Below are 18,819 nucleotides of genomic sequence, written 5' to 3' on the forward strand. Positions count from 1 at the left end.
ATCTTCCATGGTTATCATGATTTTGAACTTACAAAAAGACAATACAGTTTACTCGAAAACTAAATATCTCCAAAAAAAACATTAAACTTATATTTAAAGATTGAGCCACTCGAAAGTCATATAACTTTAACCATATAAATCCAAATTCTTTTAGTTATTGTTAATTATTTGATTTAAATTTTACGAATCTCTAAAATTGAACTAACATATATTTTAGATTTAAAACAATTCTTCCTTAACTATAAGAAAAAATAAATTAACAAAACTTAGATAATGATTTAAATAACAAACTCAGTTTAACGCATCTTTTGTGAATTTTAGAAAAATATATGTCCAACCACAAAATACAAAAATGCAGGGGAAAAAGTTGATATTTACTAAATTCTACTGCTTTAAAAAGATGAGTAAATTACACGAATGCTCCCTATGGTTTATGATAAAGTATGCGTTTGGTTCCTAACTTATTTTTTAACTCGGAATATTCCTACTGTTTGTTTTTGTTACGCGTTTGGTCCCTCTCTTACCTAAAAAAACTATTTTGCCCTTAATTTTTTAATTTATTTAAATAAATACACCCTCAGCCACATCATCATCACCTTATCTTACTTATCCCATCATTTTTTTTCCTATTTAAATAATAATCATTTTAGGTAAGACATGGTCCAAGTGCGTAACAAAAACAAACAGTAAGTATCAAGCCCGTAACTAAAACAAACAGTAGGGAATTTCCGAGTTAAAAAAATAAGTTAGGATCAAACGCGTAAATTACCCCAAATCATAAGGACCATTCGTGAAATTTATTCTAAAAAGATATAGCAAGTTATAAAAAGCTTAGGGTTACACATGTAACTTTTGATTTCCTGCCTAAAATAAATAAATGGGTAAATTACAGTTTTGGCCTAGTTTGATCAGATTCTTTATTTTTATTCATCTTTTGAAAAGTTCACACGACATCATTGTGGTTTAAAAGTTACGCATGTTACCGGTTAAAATGTATATACAATTCAATATAGGTTCGAAAATACCTAATTGATTAAAGGGTAAATTACACCAATCGTCTCTCGTGCAGGTAGAGTTGGAAAAAATTGAAACCACACGAAACCCGACACGAAATAAACGAGTTTGGGTAAGATATTTCAACCCGTTTAAATAAACGGGTTGACACGACACGACACGAAAATTAAACGGGTAAGGTTAGGGTTGAGAATTTCAACTCGAATATGATTCGAAAATGACCCGTTTATTTATATGCAAATTTTTTGAATTATTTAAATAAACTAGAAAGATACAAAACCAAAACCATAAATAAAAGAAAACCTTCGAATTGAGTCGTTTTGTAATGTTGAAATGACTTAGCTGTCTAGATCAAGACTTAATTTCAGTTTTTTCATTCTCTCCCAAACTACCCAGTCTCTTTCATCACTCTTACATCCTCGCGACCTTTTCATCCGCCTCTCCAACTCCCACTCTTTTAATTTTGTCATCTGAACTTGCTATGACTTCATCTATTTTGCCTCCAAACTATTAGTTTTTCTTCTCTGCCTACCTAACTCCTACTCTTTCAACATGCTCAATCTTTTAACCTTACATGACACAACATATTTCAAGGTATAGCCCTAACCCGAAACCCGACACGAACTCGACACGAAAATAAACGGGTTGACACGACACGACACGTTAATTAAATGGGTCGGGTTAGGGTCAAGCACTTTCAACCCGTTTAGTGTTTCGACACAACATGACACAATTGCTACCTCTACGCGCAGGTACTGAAAAGCACGTTTAGTCCTTATTTTCAGAAATTAATTCAGACCGTCCTTCATTTGTTTAAAAAATGCAAGCTTCGTCCCTTATACACATTTTTGTTGTAATATTAGTCCTTGCCATATCTAAAATGACCATAATGCTCTTTACGTTTATCTTTTCCAATTAATTTTATGTTATCATCATTATTATTAATTAACAAAGAAAAAAAAGATGTGGTCCTATTTCATACACAACCACATCTCTCCACCCACCGTACCTTCCCTTTACTGTCTCTCTTCTCCAAACTCTTCAAAAACCCTAAAGCCATTTATCCTTAAGTCACCGTCAGTAGATACCACCGTCGTTTTACACTCCGACCACATTCATGGAAACCACCGCCGTTTTACACACATCGCACTCCAGCCACCATCTTTTCCGGCGTAAGTGGTTTTGAACCGTCTAAAATCGATGCCTCCACCTGTGATTCAGTCTTCGATCTTCGATCTCCGTCAGCTAGGGCTTCGTCACATGTACCCTGACATCGGCGTCGGCTAGGGTTTCGATAGATGTCATCGATCTCTGTGTGTTTCGACATATGTATAAAGATCGATCTCTACCTCCATCGTGGATGAAATGAGTGGTTGAGATATAAAGATCATCGAGCTCCATATTCAGATTCGATGTCGATGTAGGGGTGGTGGTTGGATGATTTCTGGTGTAAGGTGGAGAAGGTGATGAATAGTGTAGGTTTCACCTGCACCTCCTCTTATTCGATCGTAGGATTATGGTTTTATGTCCCCCACCTTTCAACCCTATATATGTCAATCACAAATTCCTCTTCAACTTTCTTCTTTTTTCTTTCTTTTGGGTTACAAGTCTGATCAGGTAAAGATTAGCAGATATGGTAGGGTAGGTGATGGTCCCGATGGTCGTTTTTTATGGAGGTTGGTGCTGTGAATGACAATAATTAACTTGGAGGGGATGTGTCAGAGTTTAAAGATGGGATAAGGAAGAGAGAGAGAGAGAGAGAGAGAGAGAGAGAGAGAGAGAGAAGCGGTGGTTTCCAGTGACGGTGGATGGTGGTCGGAGGTCAGGGTGGCCGAAGGTAGATGGTAGCCAGAAGTGACTGTAGTTGAAGATGGTTGATGGCCAAAAGGGTTTGAACTCCTTTTTAAGGGATGTTTCCTTTTTTTAAAAAAAAATAATTATTATATAAAAAAAATAATAGATAAGTTATAAACAATTAAAAAATAAATAAAAAAGAAAAAGAAAATGGCAAGATATTCATTTTATGTATGCGAGGGATGTAACGTGCACCTTTCAATGATACGAGGGACGTTACGGGTTAATTTTTGAAAATAAGGATTAAACACGTTTTCTGGTATGCACATGAGGGACCAATAGTGTAATTTACCCTTCATTAAACCCTAACTTAAATTTCAAAAATTCTATATTGATTAAAGAGTAATTACACAAATGGTATTGTGGTCTGTGGGAATTTTTGGGTTCGGCCTCTATTTTTTAATTTTATTTATTTTTTTTTTAATTCAAAGAATCTTTATATTCTCTGTTTTTTTTCCTTATGCATTTGGTCTATATCGAACGTAAAATAACAATATTGTACTTATTATATATCTTTATAAAATTTTTAGAGTTTAATATATATATATATATATATATATATATATATATATATATATATATATATATATATACTAGCAGTGTACCCGCGCAAAGCGGCGGGGAGTGTAAATTCTTTCGGTGATATGTTTCCTCTACAAAAATGTTATGTTACAAAAGAAAGTACATGTCGAAGACAAAATAATCAAATTATGGTGTTATTTGTTACACGATACATCAAATAACCGATAAAAACAAACTAGTCAAGATGACATAAAATATAAAATGTTTAAGCCATTCAAACAAAAATAAAGAATTATAAGAATACATAAAATATGAAAATTTGTAATAACACATGACTGATTATATATTATTAATCGTGCAACACTTCTTTATACATCACATTTGATGTATAAACTTCATCACCTTTTAAATTTTCATTAGACTTCACTAATACTTTTGTGTCCCTAGCAGAAACAATATTATGTAAAAAAAACTTAAAGTTTGTCTTCTTTATGATTTTATTACTAACTTTGGACTTTTATGCTATAAATGTTGATATGACGACTAGTTTTTTTTCACTATCGTCGATTAGTTTCAATAGATGATTAGCTTTCTTTCCGCGGACGTCAAATATATTTATTTTAGTGAACACTTTCCTTTTGGCAATGATTATCTCCCTTATTTTTAATATGAATGTCACCCATTGCTCATTTTTTCTTCTAGATTTTGAGCTTCGTAATAACATCCTCAATTCGGAAAATGATACAATAAATATGAAGATAAAAAATATCAAACATAGATCTTTCCACAAAATTGAACCTCGATGTTTAGAAAATCGAAGTTGGTCAAAAACTAAGTATCTATTTAAAATATTTCAAAATTGCAATAAAGACTGTACATAAATGTATAGTCTAGAAATATACCTGAATATGTTGGAAACCATGGTGCTGGGTGGTTGAAGGCATAACCATGAAAACAACAAAAGTGTGTATCGATCAGGCTGACATTTGGGAATGGTTGGGTTTGACTGGAAGTGACGGTGTAAAAACGATCAAAAAATGTCATGGCTGCGGTGGACGGCGTCACATATGACAAATCAAAACTCTAAATGCCACTTGAGAGAAAAAAGATAGAGAATGAGAAGAGGGAGAGCTTCCAAAAGTAATTTAGGGTTCCTGTGGTGAAGTCGTTTTTGGAAGGAAAGACGTCAGAAAACGGTGTCATAGAACCGGTGGTTGGGGATAGTGGAAGATGGGAGATGAAGTCATTTTCTGTTCTTGGACGGTGGACTTTATAGCAGGGGAGGGAACAAAGAGGTATATGCGATGGGAGAGATATTTGAATCGACATGCTAAATTTAAGGATATCTAAAAGGGTTCAAAATTTGAATGAATCCGGGATTTGAGGGAACCATATCAAATTGCTGAGAAATATAAGGAGATTTGATGAGAAATATTTGAATTCAAAACGTGGTTAAAATTTAATATTATTTTATTAATGGTTACTTGTACTATCAGTTTCATCATTTGGACGTCTTAAAAAAATATTATTATTATAATCAATCTATTTTTAGAAATAGTTAGATTTCTTTTATAAGATAGTAAAGATATGTATATGTTACTATAGATATTAACATAAATTAAAACAATTTAAAAATAAAATCAAAATAAATTGATGAAAAACTTAGATGAATTATACTTAATCTAGAGAAAACTCCGTATACATCCTTTCATCTTTTCTTTCGCCTACAATTCCATACACCGTCTCATAAATCATCCGAGACAATCTAGTATATTATGTGTCCATTTTCTCTTGTCAGAGACCTACATTAACCACCATCCACCCCCACGTATCTACTGCACGTCAATCTAATGCACCTACAGCCTTCCAACCTCACACTTTAGTCATTTCAACATCGCCTCCGCATGAGACGACAAGAAGATTTGCGGGAAATTATTTTAGAAGATCTTCAGAGATCGATCGATGTCCGTCATTATGAATAGATGTCGGGAATGATCTTTCTAGTTCATTTTCATGTGAGTTTGAATATACGAAAATAGGTCGTCCCTACACACGAGTTTAATTATTATTGTCTACGAAATCCATAATTTGGATGCCCCCTGGGCGCACATAGATTTTGAAGTAAAATCATACAAAGGATTTTTGTAAGCCTTTACATTACCATGGTTATAAACTCACTCAAAGTTTACTTATTACTCCTATGTAGAACACATTCCCATACCCATTTATTTTACCAAATTTATTCCAAATACTGAACTTTGAATATCAATATATCATTCACTTAAACCCTGATTTGGACACAACATATATTGTTTTTGAAGCTCTCATAGTGGAGAACATAATCCATTAAGAATTAATAATATATACAGTATATATTTATATAAATATGTCCAAATTTTAATAAAAATACATAACTTTTATTATATTTTCTAACATTGTCTTCTCTGTATCAAAAACACTCTCCAGCTTCTTGAATCAAACTCTAACAACTACTTTGATGAATGTAGCAAATTCAATTTCATCTGTGAATGAATTCTGGTTAGTTTTATTGATGCAAGCTTTAGGTTTTTTTATAGGATTTTTGATTCATGTTTATATGCGTTTTATCATAACACGAAAGTGAAGATTTTGACTTATGAATTTGTGGTTTCAGAAGTGATATATATTGCTCTGCATTTGAGTTAGTTTTGACACCGTTTCATTTCTTTTTGCTGAATTTGTTAGAAATTTTAAGTGGCCTTTAACTTTAAGTGAGATGGACTTTTTTCAGCGCGCTGGAGGATAGCTGACGACAAATAGAAGAAGGACAAAGGGTTTTTGGCGACTACGAGAGTTAACAAATAGATGGAAAATGAATAAAGGGTGGGAGTGGATTAGACAACATGACTTATTAAAGAAATTTTTCAATAGGTAAATAACCAATAAACATTAAATTAACTAAAAATAAAATATAATTTTTTATGTTTGATAGGAACCAAAAACAAAACAAAACAAAACAAAACAAAACAAACTACCAGCACCCACTTAAAAATATTAGGGACCAAATAAACTTATTAATCCAAAGCATAAAACTATCTATGTAGATTGACAGCAGCACCCACATAAAAAGGCCAACTGCCCTAGATTGACAGCAGCAGCAGCAGCGCCAGTGGTGGTGCCAACTCCAGCAACTACATGGGTTACGAATGCCCGAAAGGTCAAGTCAGAGGCTCCAGTGGTGAGGAGCCGAGCTTTCCAGTTGACAGCCAAGGAGGCACGTGTCGCACCCGATGTAGTGATGAGTATGATTTCTTCTCCCTAACTCTTATTATATTCCGCTTGTGATATTGATGTGCCTTGTTATATATTTTTTTTAGGGTCATTCCATGTGAACGGTATCCCATTTCAGGTGTTGTTCGATTCAGGTGCTACCCGATCATTTGTCTCTCTTGCGCTTAGCAAGAGGTTCCCTAAGTCTCCGGGCATGTTGGATTTCCCTCTAGAGGTCGAGATTGTTGACGACCGATCAGTGCAAGCATTAGAGGTTTTTAGAGATTGTGTTCTAAGATTGTATGAGGAGCGCTACCTGGTGGATTTGGTTCTCATTCTGTTGCGTGGGAACAATTTCATTATTGGTATGGATTGGTTGAGCCCCAATGGGGCAGTGATCGACGACACACAATAGTTGGTTCGGGTCAGGACCCCAAGTGGGGGAGAGCTAGTGATTCAGGCAGAGAGGCCACATCGCGGACCAACTTTATGTTCAACAACGAGGGCTAGGCGCTACCTCCAACAGGGTTGCACAGGGTATGTCGCCTATGTTATGGATACCCGGGAGGCGGGTAAGGCGACGGTGAGCGATGTGCCGGTGGTTCGGGAGTATGTGGATGTATTCCTAGAGGAGCTACCTAGGATACCTCCGGAGAGACAGGTGGAGTTCAAGATCGACCTAGTCCCTGGTGCGGCTCTCATAGCCAAGGCACCATATCGGTTTGCTCCTCTCAGGATGCAGGAGTTGTCTACGCATCTGCAGGAGCTGCTAGACAAGGGATTTATCAGGCCGAGTAGTTCGCCTTGGGGAGCCCCGATTCTGTTTGTAAAGAAGAAGGACGGGTCGCATCAGATGTGTATAGACTACCGGGAGTTGAACAAGGTAACGGTGAAGAACCGTTACCCACTCCCGAGGATTGATGATCTATTCGACCAGCTACAGGGAGCATCTTGGTTTTCTAAGATAAACTTGCGGTCAGGCTACCATCAGATGAGGGTCAGAGACGAGGATGTATAGGAGACTGCTTTCTAGATTCGCTATGGCCACTATGAGTTCATGGTGATGCCCTTCGGGCTCACTAATGCTCATGCCGCATTCATGGATCTCATGAACCGCGTATGCAGACCGATGCTGGATCGGCCCGTGATAGTTTTCATTGACGACATCTTGGTTTACTCCAAGACTCAGGATCAACATGAGGAGCACTTGCGAGAGGTGTTGGATACCCTGCGGAGGGAGAACTTGTACGCCAAGTTCTCCAAGTGCGAGTTCTGGTTGCGCGAGGTGTAGTTTCTTGGGCACCTTGTCAACCAAGACCGGATTATAGTCAACCCGGCCAAAGTAGAGGCCGTGATGAGATGGGAGGTTCAGAAGTCTCCATCTGAGATTCGGAGTTTCCTGGGGTTAGTAGGCTATTATTGGAGATTCATTCAGGACTTCTCCAAAATAGTTGTACCCTTGACTCGGTTGGCGAAGGAAGTTGTGGTCTTTCGCTGGGGACCTGAGCAGCATGTAGCATTCGAGACATTGAGATAGAGGTTATGTGAGGTGCCGATCCTCATCCTACCAGAGGGCGTGGAGGACTTTGTGGTGTACTGTGACACGTCCATTTCAGGTTTGCGCGCAGTATTGATGCAGAGAGGTCACGTCATCGCCTATGCCTCAAGGCAGCTGAAGCCTCACGAGGCGAACTACCCGACGCATGATTTGGAGTTGAGGGCGGTCGTCTTCGCCCTCAAGATTTGGCGACACTACCTCTATGGGGTCCGATGTACCATTTACATGGACCATAAGAGTTTCAGGTACCTTATGGATCAGCCAAATCTGAAGACGAGGCAATGTCGGTGGCTAGATGAGGTGAAGGATTATGATTGTGAGATCCTCTACCACCTGGGGAAGGCCATTGTGGTGGCCGATGCACTTAGCCGCAAGGCTGCCCCGATCAAAGACTCATGCTTACGGATGACATTAGTGACTCCACTATTGGAGCAGATCCGAGAGGCCTAACAGGAGGCTATGAAGGAGGAACATCAGAAGAATGTGCGTATTGTGGGGTGGGTTTCCTCCTTCGACTATGATAGTCGTGGGTTGTTGACACTAAACCGTAGGGTGTGGGTTCCGTATCATGGATGTGTGCGTCAGGTGTTGATGAGGAAACACACAAATCTAGGCTTTCTATTCATCTCGAGGCGATGAAGATGTATAGAGATCTTTGTCCTGATTACTGGTGGCCCTACATGAAGCGGGATGTAACCTGGTACGTCGAGAGATGCCTGACCTCCAGGAAGGTCAAGGCCGAGCACCAGAGGCCTCACAGCAAGACGCAACCATTGAACATCCCCATGTGGAAATGGGAAGATATTACTATGGATTTCATCACCAAGCTTCCTAGGACCGCACGAGAGTGGATTCGATATGGGTCATCGTGGATCGGTTGACCAAGAGTGTGTTGGATTAGTGTCTAAGTCCATAACTATTTTGGTATGTACTTGACCCGATGGTGCATGGTCCTTTTGGGTTGCCTTCACCAAAGCAACTTGATAGGATAAATTATGGAGAGAAAGGATTAAATATGATTTATTAATATATTATGAGAAAAATATATTAAAGGAGAAATCATATTGTTTAATTAATATTAGTCAAGAATTAATTGGTAATTAGTTTTGTGACTAAAAGAAATTAATTAAACTTAAGGGACTGGAATTGTAATTATAAGATAATTGCAATATGAGCTATGAATTGTCTTAAATTAAGGAGTGGACGAATTCTATGGGAAACCCATGGGGAAATCGTCCAAGGCCTTAATTAAAGGAGTCCATGGGTTGCTTAGGGCTTAAGCATCCAAATTAGGGTTTCCTTGTTAGATAACCCTAATAGCCTCACTATATATAGATCCCTTATGACCCAAAAACGTGGCTAAGACTTCTTCTAGGGTTTCACACGTTTTGGGTAGCCTCCATCCTCTCTCTTCTTCATCCTTTTGCTCTTGGTGTTTGTGAACCATTAGAGGAGTGACATTTGTGACTCTAAGCTTTCTAAAGTCAATAGAAGAAGGATTTGAGATTGTTATTGCTACATAACAATCAAGGTGTGATCTAAACCCATTCTTATGTTAATATGATTACTTGTATGCTAGAATTAGGGTTTATAGTCTTGGATAACTTGCATGTACAATAGAGAAACCTAGATCCAAGCATTAGGGTTTGTATGAGCACATAGGATGTTCTTAGGACCAAAACTCATCAGTGGTATCAGAGCCTAGATTGGTTTCTATTGTATTGTTGCTTTGTATGTTGAAAAAAATTCGTTTTTTGTGTTTCTGGGGGCTGAACTCGCCGATTTTTTAGATAAACTCGCCGAGTTTATGCTAACTCGACGAGTCCATGCCTGACTCGACGAGTCGGCTGGTCAGATGGAGGGAAAACCGGGATTTCTTGCTGTTTTTGCTTGAGGATAGTTGCCTTATCATATTAGATCAATATTAATCCGATTTTATGATATATATGACTATATTCTTGATCTAATTGAAGATATTTATCAATTAATAAAATATTTGTTTCCTTATGTGATAATTGATTGATTATTTTGATTAAATTGGTAAATTGTTTTGCAAGAAATCATTAAATAAATCAAATATGGATAATTATGTGATTAAATGTTAATTTAGATTATTTGTTATTTCATACTTGTGCTTTGAAAAGTTTCATATTTTCCCCATTAGGTTTTATAGTTTAAATTTGAACCCAAAAGTTTTGTTGTTTTGAAATTTAAATAGTTAAAACCCTAATGTTTTGAAAAAGGTTTCAAAATTTGCCCTCAAGTTTTGGAATTTAAAATTTTAGATTAATAGTTTAATTTGATGCATATTTAAATTCTAAACCCTAATGTTTTGAAATGTTTCAAAACTTGCCCTCAAGTTTTGGAATTTAAAAGTTGATTAAAAGTTTAATTAGGAATGTTAAATTATAAAACCCTAGTATTGTTTTGAAAAGTTCAAATCACACCCTTATGGTTTTATTAATTAATTAAGGTGTATAATTAAAAGAGGTTTAATAAATCCATAAAAGTTTAGGTTTACAATTTAATTGAATTAAAAGTATAATTGTTAAATTAGACCACCTAGTATTTTAAAAGTGTAAAATACACCCTATACTATATATATAACATTAAAAGTCTAACATTATATATATATATATATATATATATATATATATATATATATATATATATATGTATGTATGAGTAAAAGTCAGTCTTACCGTTAGTAGGCCTCATTCACGAAGCTGGTCTATAAGGGGTGTTTAAGGAAATTGCCTATAAAATGGCGATTGAATGGGTATCCACTCTTACCCACCGCACTCTTGACTAGTGGAGGGTCGTTAGCCGAACGGGTAGGATAGGACAAAACCTTCCATTATAAGTATAATGATATACAAAAGTAACTAAATGTTTTTTTCAAATTCTCAATCTTAGTTACTTAGGCAAAAGTGAATTGATGCAATTCCATGAAATTACACTTTGTGCCCTTGCGAAGACGTTAGTGGAGCGTGTGTGGTTTACCGGCACACTAAATGGTTCTAACCAAAGGTAGCAAAGGGTGACTCAATGTTTGTCATAGTTTGGTGGAGCGTGTGTGGTTTACCGGCACATTGAATAGGTGACTGTAACATGTGGGGGCACCATGTAGTTTGCATAGTTATTCACACCCGCTTTGTGATCCTTGGCATCCCAGTCACAAAAAAGAGGGGCATATCGAGATTTAAACATGCCATTGAAATGTTCAATGAATCTCAAAGGATCTAGGAGTTTTCATAAATTTAAAACTTCAATTTCTTTTTCGCTTTTCATCGTGGAAATTAGTGAATCGTCATTCACTTACCTTCAAATATTCTGCAACTAGATTTCGGCATCCCTTTTCTAGGTTGTAGCGTATTGTGTTGGGTCCTAGCCTCAGTATCTCATTTGGGTGATTTACTAGGGACTCAATCAATCAACTAACTTGAATTCGTTTTCTCCCGTTTTGTAGATGTCAAAGTTCGACAACTATGGTCTTCCCAAATCCCGTGGAACAAGCATTCCACATGAAGATGATATTCCACGATTCGATTGAGGAACAAGAAATCATGCTTCACTTCCTACACCTCCTCCAATTATTCTCCCTATCCCACAAGTTCGAAGGCTTGAAAAGTTCAAGCTCACTCAAGCCCTTTTGGCAAGTAAACATAAAGAAGGAAAGTCGGTGTGTGCACATGTCCTAGGGATGAAGTCACACATTGATAGGTTAAGAATGTTGGGATCCGTTGTCTGTGAGGAAATGGCTGTTGATTGGGTTCTTCAGTCGCTTCCTAACTCATATAGTGAGTTCGTAAGAGAGTACTATATGATGAACTGCAACGTGTCCCTTATAGATCTCACCTATATGCTTATTGCTGCTGAATCAACAATGGTTTGGCGCAATAGAAAAGCAAAATTGATTGGTGAATCTTCCTTCAAGACCTCTATGGATATAGACAATGGCAACGAAAGACATGCTATGATCGAAAAGTTTGATCATAAGAGAAAGGCAATGTTTGAAGTAGTTCCATGTTCTGTTCCAAAAGAGTCAATTTGCTTTTATTGCCAAGAGAAGCAGCATTGGAGACGAAGCTGCCCTTTTTACCTAAGAGATCTAAGAGATGAGAGAGTCAAAATGTATGGCTTTGCTTTAGGTAAAATCCATTGACTAACTCTTTTAAGCTTCATTATAGATTCTTAATACATAATGTGATAAGATTACAATTGATGTTTTGTGGGATCGAAGAAAAGAAAGGAAGCTTGAGGGAAGAAGTGAGCAGAATCTAACCGTGAAGAAATGGATTTCGATCGCATTACTTGAAGATTAGATTTTGAGCTACTACTTAGAGTTAGAATTAGAAATATGTATTAACATAGTTTTTCAATGAATTGCATTGTAAGGACAAAAATTTTCCGCAATAAAATTAATTTTGATTTTTATATTATCCTTGCAATGGCATGCATGAAAATTGATGCTTGAGAGTTTCTAATATTAGCAATAATGGATTTGATTCTTAATTATGTCGTTTGTGGAAATGTCAAGAATTTACCAAATAGGGAGAGTTTCTCATCGCCCAAGTTTCAATTGGACAGAAACTTGGAATCATGCAACTTGGTTGCAAGATGAATGAGAAATTTCATATTTGGAAATTAGACTAATTCGTTGACAAAGTGTCAAGTGAAGGACTAGGAGATCGAATACACAAAGTTGTGTGTTGATCAAGTCCACCACAAGAATAACAAAGATATTCGTCATGATTTACTAAAGGTTTAGTAAATATGATTATACTTATAAGATTAAGTGTAATTCTGAATTGATTGAAAAAGTTTAAATCAATAGCAGAACGGATAAGAAGAATCAAGTAGGCAGAAAGATAAAAGTTTCTCCATTCTAAGAAGAAGGGAGAGTGCCTTTTATGCTTTATGATAGGTCTTAATGATTAAGAACCATATCTCAATTGATCCTCTAAGTGAGTCTTAGTACAATTGTATGTCTAACAAGAGGAATCAAGAATTGAAGAAATGGTTAAATCAAGAAGTCAATCATACTTCATTCCAAAAAAAGTCTTAGAGTTAAGATTGTGACATTGAGTGAAAAGTATTAAGAAGGTTTATAACATTCATCAAATGTGGAAAGTTGTGATGTCTTGGATAAGACAAAGACCAATTAGGACCAATTTATGAAGTGTTTTGATAAAAGCTACACTAACTCTTGAATATTTGTTTGTCAAGAAATGATTATTGACAAGAGAATCTTATATGTCAAGGAGTCAGTGGGAGTCTTAATGGTCTTGAAAGGTTTCAAGAACAAATCAAATAAACCTTATCGATCATCACTAGCACACGAGTTGAGGTTTACAACCTATCGTGTTGACATTATTTTGTTTCTGTGTTGTTCCAATTAAGTTAATTATGCATGTGAGTTCTATGAGTTCTCATTTTGAACGCATAAAAGGCAAGGCACCTTAATCAATGAAAGGTACATTGATAGGAAAGGGTGAGCTGCTTAACTACTTGGAAGACATGGTGGGCAGCTGTGCTACCATAAGGCAAGAAATCAAGATTAAGAAAGTTCGGTCCATATGAGTTTGAATTTGTCGTAGACTTTGGTTTTAACAAATTCATATGGATAGGAACACATATACATCGTTTAAATCTAAGTGTCATAATATTTCCTCCTTCATGAAAATGATTGTGAGGAAATACTTTCACTAAGAAAGATTTTAGGAAGATAGTAATTGTAAAATTTCATTCTCAAATTCGATTATGGTTACGGTATCCCTTTCCATGATTTGAATTGTGAGGTTTGGCAATTAGTCTTAATTGTCTAGACACACATATGAACTATCTAAGGCAAAGGTGTATAAGTTTAAGAGGCCTTGATAAAAGATTATCAAAGCATTAAGTATTGGAAACATGGACTTAAGAAATTCAATAGGTATTGTTTTTGTGGAAGTTAAGATGTTTATGAATACATGTCGAAGCTAGTGGGAGCATAAGTGTTATGTTTTATAATAATAATCATGATAGTGGGAGCATAAATGTTATGATTGTATGATTATTAAGGCACGTATTGCAAGTTGGCAATATTAATTATAGAAAACAAGAGTTATACCTTGCAAAGTAGTAAGGGTTGTAAAGTTGTTTTGCTATAATTAAGGGAGAGAATATTATGCTTCATTTCAAATTTAAAGGTTTAGGTTGTGAAATGTTAATAAATTTAGTCAAGGAAACATAGTATGTTCTCAAATTTCGATTATGATTACGACATTCCTCTTCATAGGTCGAATTTTGAGAACGTAGAACATAAAATATTATGGCAGAAGATTGATAAAGTATCAAATCTTTATGTAAGACATTATGCATCGTGTCCCATACACTTTGGGTATAGGATCGATTGCAAATGCTTTAATATTTGGCCATTCTAAAATTTTCCAAATGTCTGGTGCATTTAGAAGGAAAAGGGACTAGAATCGGTTTTGACTAAAATAATTAAACAACTATCAAAGGACAATCCAAAGTTCGACGAGGATTGGTTTCTTGTGAGTAGTTGGAAGCATGGTATTGGATGGACAATATCGACATTATTACAAATAGATAAGATACTATTAAGAATGAGTTGTCATATGGAAAATATGGAAGCGTGTGCATATTTGGGAATTGAATATTGAAAATTCTATGTCTAGATTAGAAACTTTTATGCAAAAGGATGTTCAAAGGAATGCACTTTGAGTGAGAGACATCATATCTAAGGAATTGTCTTGTAACAATCTCTGATAGAGGACTTTGTAATATCATTGGCAATAGTGTTTGTGACTTTGGTGCAATGAAATTACGAAAGGATCGTTGCATAGAATGTTAGAATCTAGCATATTCTATAAGTAGCAAGAAATTTGATATTCTTTCACTTATGAAAAAGGATTTGGAGTTGTGAAATGAGAATGATTGGAAATGTGCTTAATTTGGTCTATTTCACATTGTGTGCATGCTAAGAGCATGGGACAAGTGTAATAATTCAAGTAAGAAGTTGATTACCCGAAACGACAAATAATGAGTAATCGATATAGTGATAAATAAAAGGTGTTTTATTTATACTCAAAGGTTTGAGGCCATATGGGATTAGTATTATTCTTGTGTTTCACATTTGCATGTTTTGACTTCCTGAATAATTTAATTGGTTTAGAACAGTCAAATTATTCAAACGGGCCACAGTCGTTCATATGTTGGAAGTAGGTATGAATAAAGACTGTCGTGAATTGGTGTGTGGATTGTCTAAAGAGTATTAGACATAAGAAAATGTTTGCTTCAACGTTCATGAGTGCTTATGAATATGATTTGAGAATTGGATTAAACCCACGCTCACTTGGATCACTCCATGAATTGTATCACGAGTGATTGGTGAGACGATAACATCTTATATTCTTGAAACCAAGATGTGTGAGTTGTATCTTGCGAATTGGTTGCACATTGATAATATGTAAACGCACCAGTAACTTGGTGTTATAAAACATATTGTTGTGTGTGATTCGGTGAGTGAGTGCAAGCAAGCATTGTATCAAAGTTTATCCGTTCCTTTTATCCAAAGTAGGATAAAAGCGATATCTTTGGGCCCCTCGATGATTTAGTGATGACAAACGTAAATGCTCGGCCGGGCTAGGGCTAATTTGATTTGTTCAATTAGTCAGTCGTCATAAATCAGAATTCGAGAAATAGTACAAAGAGAATGATTAGAAATGATGTCTCATACGATATCTAGAATGGAGGAATATATGATCCCTTATCTAAAGGACACGCGTATCTGATAGGATCAGAGTTGACAGCGGCTTTGGAAAGCTACGATTGCAGATCAGGATCAGAAGTCATACGCATAATAGTTATTAGACTTATCCATGTGGGAGACTGTTGGATTAGTGTCTAAGTCCATAACTATTTTGGTATGTACTTGACCCGATGGTGCATGGTCCTTTTGGGTTGCCTTCACCAAAGCAACTTGATGGGATGGATTATGGAGAGAAAGGATTAAATATGATTTATTAATATATTATGAGAATAATATATAAAAGGAGAAATCATATTGTTTAATTAATATTAGTCAAGAATTAATTGGTAATTAGTTTTGTGACTAAAAGAGATTAATTAAACTTAAGGGATTGGAATTGTAATTATAAGATAATTGCAATATGGGCTATGGATTGTCTTAAATTAAGGAGTGGACGAATTCTATGGGAAACCCATGGGGAAATCGTCCAAGGCCTTAATTAAAGGAGTCCACGGGTTTCTTAGGGCTTAAGCATCCAAATTAGGGTTTCCTTGTTAGATAACCCTAATAGCCTCACTATATATAGATCCCTTATGACCCAAAAACGTGGCTAAGATTTCTTCTAGGGTTTCACACGTTTTGGGTAGCCTCCATCCTCTCTCTTCTTCATCCTTTTGCTCTTGGTGTTTGTGAACCATTAGAGGAGTGACATTTGTGACTCAAAGCTTTCTAAAGTCAATACAAGAAGGATTTGAGATTGTTATTGCTACATAACAATCAAGGTATGATCTAAACCCATTCTTATGTTAATATGATTACTTGTATGCTAGAATTAGGGTTTATAGTCTTGGATAACTTGCATGTACAATAGAGAAACCTAGATCCAAGCATTAGGGTTTGTATGAGCACATAGGATGTTCTTAGGACCAAAACCCATCATAGTGCCCATTTCATATCGATCCAGGAGAGCATATAGGCCGAGAAGCTGGTTGACATCTAAATTCAGGAGGTTGTGGCCCGACACAGAGTGCTAGTCTCCATGATTTCTGACAGAGACATGCCGTTTACTTCCAGATTCTAGAAGAAATTTCACGACGAGTTGGGTACTCATCTGCATGTTAGCACTGCCTTCCACCCGCAGACGGATGGTCAGAGCGAGCGGACCATCCAAACATTAGAGGATATGTTGCGGGCTTACGTATTACACTTCGGTGGTAGCTAGGATACATATCTCCCTTTAGCTGAGTTCTCCAACAACAACAGCTACCACGCGAGTATCGATCGTCCTCCCTTCGAGATGTTGTACGGGAGGAAGTGTAGGACCCGATATGCTGGGGTGAGGTTGGAAAGTGGGTCATGGGGAACACCGAAGTGGTGCTCAAGATGAAGGAGAGGATTCAGAAGGTTCAGAGCAGCCTTCAGATTGCTCAGAGTCGGCAGAAAAGTTATGTCGACAAGCGTCGTTCAGACCTGGAGTTCCAAGTCGGAGATATGGTCCTCCTGAAGGTGTCACCTTGGAAATGTGTTATCCGATTTAGGAAACGAGGCAAGTTGGGCCCTAGGTACATTGGCCCTTTCGGAGTTGCAGCCCTGGTGGGCAAGGTGGTGTATAGGCTGAATCTGCCAGCCGAGCTTAGCCAGATTCACAGTACTTTCCACATCTCCCAGCTGCGAAAGTGTCTGGTAGACGACTCTATGGTGGTGCCTCTTAAGGATATTTAGGTGGATGACAGCCTGAACTACATCGAGAGACCGATATCCATTCTAGATAGGAAGACGAAGGCGTTAAGGAACAAGGAAGTAGAGCTGATGAAGGTGCAGTGGCAGCACCGCAAAGGCTCAGAATGGACTTGGGAGCCGGAGGACGAGATGAGAGAGCACTACCCCGAGTTATTTTCAGCAGCAACATCAGACTTCGAGGATGAAGTCTAATTCAAGTGGGGGAGATTTTTAACATTTGGGATTTTTCCAGGTATTGCGATTAATTATCTTAATTAAATTATGGGATTGTTTGGTTGGGCTTTGACCTTTGGGCCTTACGAGAGGGTTGAGGAAACTGCGTACGTGGGGCGTACATTGCCACGTACGCCCAACGTACTCGTTAGAACGAACCGCAGAGACCATGCATGTATGCCCAACGTACGTGTTCAGGTCTTTAAACCCTAAAATTTAGGGTTTAATCCCTATATAAAGAACATTACCCGTGTTTTTCCAGCCTACCTTCACCCGTAGACAGCCACCACGAAAACCCTAGTTCATATTTGTGTGCCTTTGTCATTTGGAAGCCATTTGAGAGTGTTTGGGTGTTGTGTTATTGAGAAGGGAAGAAAGGAACTTGAAGAAGAAGCAAGGATCCATCAAGAGCTTGTAGATCCAGGAGATAGGCATCACTTCTGACCCTTTTGAGGTATCAAGTTCCTTACATGGCCATTGTTTGCTTAGAATTGTTCATTTGGGTATTTTATGTCACCTTTAGACCCCATTGTTGAGAATGCTTGAGTATTGAGGGTTTCAGAGCATAAGAGCTGTCCTTTTTGTCTCTTAGGAGCATCTATGGTCATAAAAATCGGATCTTGATGGTTAAGCCACAACCATGCAAGTGCTAGTTGGTATTGAAGCTTGTTAAATGGACCAAAATCATGTTTTGACCCCAACCATGCATGCAAACACATAAAGTTTGTGAATTTATGGTTTAGGAGGTCTTAAAGGACCTGGATTTATAGTTTGGATGTAAGGACTTACTGGATTAAGTCATGAATGAAGTGCCAAGGAAGCTGGCATGTACGCTGGGCATACTCCCTGGTACGCCGCACGTACTCGGTCAACTACCCGTTTTGGTCAAGTCCATCGTACGTTGGGTGTATGT

Source organism: Lactuca serriola, chromosome 6 (assembly GCF_051521515.1).
Source record: "Lactuca serriola cultivar US96UC23 chromosome 6, Lser_US96UC23_V15, whole genome shotgun sequence".
Taxonomy (NCBI): Eukaryota; Viridiplantae; Streptophyta; class Magnoliopsida; order Asterales; family Asteraceae; genus Lactuca; species Lactuca serriola.